The sequence below is a fragment of the Belonocnema kinseyi genome, chromosome 1, assembly GCF_010883055.1.
Source record: "Belonocnema kinseyi isolate 2016_QV_RU_SX_M_011 chromosome 1, B_treatae_v1, whole genome shotgun sequence".
In the NCBI taxonomy this organism is placed as follows: domain Eukaryota; kingdom Metazoa; phylum Arthropoda; class Insecta; order Hymenoptera; family Cynipidae; genus Belonocnema; species Belonocnema kinseyi.
Genome location: NC_046657.1, coordinates 31,601,907 through 31,609,146, shown reverse-complemented (window position 1 = coordinate 31,609,146; position 7,240 = coordinate 31,601,907).

Below are 7,240 nucleotides of genomic sequence, written 5' to 3'. Positions count from 1 at the left end.
GCACATTTTGAAAAAAATTAGCATTTATTTTCGAGAAATGATGTTTCAAATTTTATAAAAGTTAAATATCAGATAGAAACTCAGTCAAATTTATGAGACTAACACAAAATTCTGTAAAAAAGATTCTCAGCCCTGTAAAATTTTCGAATAGGAAAATACTGAATAATCAAATTCACGAATTGAAAATTTCCAGATTCCAGAATAATAAAATTCTCGACAGTTTGCAATATTAACAAATTTCAAAATTCCTGACGTAAAATTCTCAACAGATAATTACTAAATTACGAAATATTCAATCTACAAAATGGCCAAAATATAGAATTCCGGAATACAAAATATTACAATTTTTTATAAACTTTATGTATTTATTAAGAAATACAATAATCAAATATTTTTAATAAAAATATATAATTTTCTTTTAATTTTCATACAAAAAGATGTATTTTTTAATTACTGTTATTTTCATTAATATATTTATATATTCATATATTTAGTTCATTAAAATATTTCATCAATGTATTTTTAATAAATAAATATTTTTTATGGAAAATTGTTTAATTATTTAATTTTTGGAGCTTTATATTTTGAAAATTTTCTTGTTCGGATATTTTATAATTTGTCACTTGGCTTCTTTGGCAGCCGTTCGTACGCTTATTTAAAATGTTAAAAGGAACAATTTTTTATTTATTATTAATAATTAAAAATTATTATATTTTCACATGTTTAAGTAGTACGTGGATGCTTTTTAATATATTATGAGCATTAGGTTAAAAAATAAAATGAGTATTCGATAAATAAAAGTTATGTTATATTTAATGTAATTTAAAAAAACGTTATTGCTACTAATTTATGCATTCAAAAATATGCATATTAATAAAAATAAACATAAAAATTTGATTAGCCTCTACAAAGTACTCGCAAAGACTCCATTGGGTCCCCATTCGGTTCTTTTTTTAAAAAAACTCAAAAAACAGCAAAATAAACTTTTAAATTGTTAAAATTCGGATTCTACGTTAAAATATGCATTAGAAACTCACGGAGTAATCGCAATACTTTTTCTTGTAGCGTTAAAAACTTCAAACAATAAAATACCTGTCATTTGCATGGGCCAAAAGCGCCTTCAGGTGCATCTTCTTTTAGTAGTAGATAATAAGCGTTCCGTCGGTAACTTTAAGAATTTTTTCTGGACGCTAGCGCCACACAGTGGAAACCCCAGACAACAACGCTGCGATGCAAGTGAGAGAGAATTTTATTTTTAAACTTCGCGCACAACATACTACTTGAGCTATTATGGATGAGCTTGAAGTCACCTTCAACAGAAGTTAATGACATTTTTTTAGATTTTTAACGCAACAAAAAAAGTATTGCGATTACTCTGTTAGTTTCTAATAGAAAATTTAACGTAGAATCCAAATTTCAACAGTTTAAAAGTTGATCTTGCGCTTTTTTTGAGTCTTTTAAAAAGGAACCGAATGGGGACCCAATGGGGTCTTTACGGGTACTTTGTAGCGGCTCCATTCGGTTCCGTCAGTCCGCCAGAAATGGAACTTTAATTTCATAAAAAAGTAAATATTAAATAGAAAATCCGTTTAATTTATTTTAAAACTTTCAAAAAAATAAATTAAATAAAAGATAATATATATTTTTTAATTAACAGTATAGATGTTAAAGTTATCTTTCATTGCAAAGTATTGACTGGTTTCAAGTTTCTTTTCAACATGTGAAAAATACCAACATTTTCGAAGATTTTAAGGGACGACTGAAAAATCCAGAAAAACAAAATTCCCGACACTATAAAATTTCCCAATTGGAAAATTCCCGAAATTATAAAACTGTCAAAATTTGTAAATCCTTTATTGGAAATTTGGGAATAATCAAATTCCTCAAAATTATAAAATTACCGTAATTTAAAAATCCCGAATTGAAAAATTCCTGACAGAAAATTGCCGAATTGGCGAAATTTAAAAATGCCGAATTGGAAAATTCCTGGATAATAATATTCCTAAAAGTAAATTGCTGAACTATAAAATATCCAAACTATAAGCTTTCTGAATTATAAAATTCCCGAATTGGAACAATTAGAACATTTTTTGCAATAAATATTATTATTATTGTATTTGCAATAAGCAAATAAATAATATTTATTTATAAACTATATTTTCAATTGTTTCGAATCGGGAATTTTTGTTTTGGAGTTTTTATAATGTAACAATTTTCTGGCGGGAATTTTTCAATTTGTCATTTTGAAATATAGACATTTTTATAATTTCGCTGATTTTATTATACGGGAATTTTTCAATTTGGAAATTTAACTTTTATAAAATTTGAATGACAATTTCTCGATAAATAAATATAAAATATTTTTTTAAATTGTGCTAATTGTAAATTGTAGTCATAATTAACATAATAAAAGATCTCACCATAAATTAGATGAAATTGTTTAATGATTGATAATACATTTTTAAGCTGTATTGCTTAACATTTCAAATAAGCGCGCGAACGTCAGCCAATGAGGCGCCTTACGCATCGAATGCGCAATAGTGCTTAGAGCCATCGTTGTCCAATCTTGAGAACTTTTTAAACTGCGCTTGTATCGCGCCCACAACCCGATTGATCACTGTCAGCGTGCTGATTTTGGATTTAATAAATATTCCGATTTAATATTCATAATAAATTATGATTGAAAAAAGCTCAAATAGAATTTTCCTAATCATAAAATAATATTTCGATACGACAGATACAAAAAATTCGATTTTAATGAAAAAGAGGTTATGAATTCTAAGTTCAGAGAAATAAATCATTTTACTTTGTACCAATGATTAATCTCGTCTCTGTCAAGTTTTTAAATTAAATGTTTTTTTTCGGCAATTTGTCTTGAAATAATATTACTAAAATTACCAAAAAATAAATTAAGAACAATTAATTACATTTTTTAATAACTTGAAGAAGACCTGAATTACTAAAAAGCAGCCCCCTGTTTCGACCGTGTATGTGTATGTAGTAGTAGTTTTCTTACGATCCGGAGGGGAATAGACGGTCAAACTAATCCAACAGATGGCGCCTCAAAAAGTAGGTTTGACTTTTTCATTGAATTGCATTAAGAAAAAGCAAAAGAAATTAAAAACTTGATGCTGTTTGCAAATAATCAAAAAATATATATATGAAAAAATAAGTGTAACTATTACTAATTATTTAAAAATAGAAGAAGTCATAAAAATATGTAGTTTAATATGAATAAAATTTAATTTTAAAATATATTTTGAAAGCAGTTCGAACTTCATATTTCTATAATTTATTTTACTGATATTATTGATTTGATTATTTGTTCTAGTTAAAAAAATTATTTATTGTTAAAATTATTAACGGATCGAATGAAAAAACTATCAATATTGAATTCCTCAATGAGAAAATTATTTAAAACATATACATGATTAGAACAAGTAATAAAAAACATATCACTTATATCCAATATAAATATAATAATAATTAAAATATGTAAGACTACAACTTCAGTTGCCAAGTGAAGTATTTTTGTACCTTTAAAATCTTAACCATTTCGAGTTTTGAAGGAAATATTTTTAAAAAGTAATGGTAATTTCAATTAAAATGTTTGAACACTTATGAACACTTATGAACAGACTTATTGTCGGTAAAAAATTTTTTGTTTTTGCTAAAAATGCTTCACATTTTTATACGAATGACATTTAATAAGAAGAATAATTTAAGAGTTTATAATAACCACTGTGATAAACAATTATTTTGGCCAAATATTAGAATTTGAGATTTTTGAAATTATAATTTCCGTCAATGGCCAGAACGACTTCAGGTATTCCTTAAAATAATAAATATTCAATAATATTACATAAAATATAACAATTTAAATTTTTCTAAACAAATTAGATAAACAGATTGGAAATTTTGGCCCTTTGGAATAGAAATTTTTTGTTTGCACTGGAAATGTTTTAAGTTATTGGACAAATGACTGCTACTCACCGACATATTAAAAAATTTAACAATAACTACTGTTATTAACAATTCTTGTGACAAAATATTTAAATTTAAGGTTTTATCAAATTTTAATTTTCTTTGATGACCAAGTCGGTGGGTTATTATCAAAAGATTTTGTATTGAGTGAATCTTAGAATGCAGTGTTATGATTCATTTTCAATCTATTAAGATTGAAAACCCGACTTTTTTCAAGTGAAACTGCCAACATTTAGAAATTGTTTATGTAAATTGTTTTTAAACATGTAATTTGTTATATTCTACTAAATGTTATCAAAGATACATTTTTTAGGGATCTCCGGAGCCATTGTAGCAACTAAAGAAAATTAAAAATTTGATAGAACCTTACCTTTGAATATTTTGTCATGAGAATTATTTATAACAATGGTTATTGTTAACTTCTCAAATATTTTTGTGATTAGCAGTCATTCATTCAACACTTTAAAAGATTTTCAGTGCAAAAAAAAATTTCTATGCGAAAGGACTAAAATTTTGAACTTCTTTATCTAATTTGTTTACAAAAATTTAAATTGTTATATTTTATCAAATATTATTAAATATTTATTATTTTAAGGATTACCTGAAGTCGTTCTGACCATTGAAGGAAATTATTATTTGAAAAATCTAAAATTCTAATATTTTGCCACAAAAATTGTTTATCACAGAGGTTATTATAAACTTTTAAAGTATTTTTGTTATTAAATGTCATTCCTACATTAATGTGAAGCATTTTCAGCAAACCTTTTTTTTACCGATAATAAGATTATTGATCGATTTGTTCATAAAATTGGTTTATAACAAATGACTGGATTACTAAGCACATTATTTGTAATCTATGAGTTTCTGAACATCTATTTAAGACAATATAAAGTTTTCCTGATCAGTTATTAAAGCGTAAAAAATTGTTATATAAACAAATTTAGCTTTTCCATGCTTTGAGTGGAAAAAATATTAATAAAAAAATAGAGGAGACAAAACTTCGTGAAGTCAAGATCTATAGAATTTAATCATCTTTAATTTAAAACAAAAATTCAAAATCGCAAAAAATTGAAGGCTCTGAACATTTTTGACTGACAAAAGTACATTTCCTCCAATTGTGCGTCATGAGTACAGTACGTTTTTTTATAGAATTTAATAGCTTATAGTCTGTTTATTTCAGAAATGAGGTTTGCAATAATATCATTAACATTTTAATTCAAAAATCTCCTTTAAAGTTAAATTATTAAATAAAATTATTAGGGGATGTATGCAGCGAGAAAAAAACTTTCAAGATTAAGCAATAAATAAATTATTTAACTGCATAAATGTATATATATATATTTATCAATAAATATTTTTTTTTTGTACGAGAACAAATAATAAAATCAATAATATCAGCAAAATAAATCGTAGAAATATGAAGTTCGAACTGTTTTCAAAATGCATCTTAAAATTAAATTTTATTCGTATTAAACTACATATTTTTATGACTTTTTCTTTTTTTAAAAAATTAGTAATAGTTACTCTTATTTTTTCATATATATTTTTTGTTGATTTGCAAACAGCATCAAGTTTTTAATTATTTTTGCTATTTCTTAATGCAATTCAGTGAAAAAGACAGACCTAATGTTGGTGGCGCCATCTCTTGGATTAGTTCGACCGACAATTCCCCTCCGGATCGTAAGAAAACAGAAAAGTGGTGGCAATGCATGGGGCTGCTAAAAAGTTATTTTGAATTTAAAGTAATTTAAGTTCTTGGATTACATTAGTAATTATCTAATTTATTATTAAAGAATAATAAAATATAATTCTAGAGTGCATCTTAATTTCAAATAGACCCTTAGAATAATGTAACTGATTTTCATAACTGCTTTTAATTAAGAAAGTTGAAATCTGTCCAGATTTGATTAAATAGAACAGAGAAAAAATTCCTGAAAAATTCTTATTAAAAGTATTCATTTTATTTAAAAAGGAACAAACGGAGTTTAGGTAAAAATGAAACATTATTTATAACATAGGAACCTTAAAAAGGTGTCGTTGTATGCAAATAATGAAATAATATTAATACTATTAAAACTAATATTTTTGGTTTAAAACTAAAACTTCTTATCACCTTTTTATTAACATTTTTAAACATTTAAAATGCTAAATTAAAGAAAAGAACTTTTTTTCATAAGTCAGAATTAATCAAATTTTTTGTATGAAAATCACATTATTTTTGTCTCTGTTACTTCAAAATTCTAATTTAGGATTAAGAAATTACTTTGGATGCATTTTCCAATTATTATTTACCATAAATAGTAACTTTTAATATTTCTATCATTCAAAATCAGCGCGCTGACAGCGACGAATCGGGTTGTCGGCGCGACGCGAGCGCAGTTTAAAATGTTCCTAATTTTCGGAACTTTCTTGGGAACTTCTTAAACTGCGCTTACGTAGAGCCAGGAAACCAATTGGCCAGTGTTAATGCGCTGATTTTGAATTATATTAATATTCAGATGTAATATTTATGATAAATAATTATTAAAAACTGCATCCAAAGTAATTTCTTAATTCTAAATTAGAATTTTGGAGTAACAGATGAATAAATAATGTGATTTCCATGCAAAAAACGTTATTACAATAGAACCTCGATTATCCGAAGTTATGTGGGGAGGAGATACCTCGGATAAGTGAAAACTCGGATAACACGGAAGAAGTACAAGATTCAGAAGAGTTATCTACTTTTTGAAATATTTTAAATAGAAAAATAAATATAAAAATTTAGCAAATAAAAGTAAACAACTTACGAATGTGGATTTATTTTTATTAATTTATTAATAATTGCAAACTACTGCGAGCATTTAGAATTAGGCGTAGCAGCTCTATCTGTTTTATTAATGATTCTCCGTATTATCCGAGCCTACACGTCGGTTAATGCGGAGTGCTTGGATGAGTCCCGTTGCCTCGGATAACGCGGAGCCTTGGATAATCCAAGGCTGGATAATCGAGGTTCTACTATTATTTTGACTTCATAAAAACAAGATTTTTTCTTCAATTTATCATTTTAAATGTTTCAAAATATTAATAAAAGAGTAATAAGAAGTTTTAGTTTAGCGCAAAAAATATTAGTATTAATACTATAAATATCATATGATTATTTGTATACATTATTATATATATATATACGAGGGTGGATTGATAAGTTTCCGGCCTGACAAAGAAAAACAACGTTTTTAAGAATTTTTTTTTTTATTTCTCAACATAATCTCCTCCA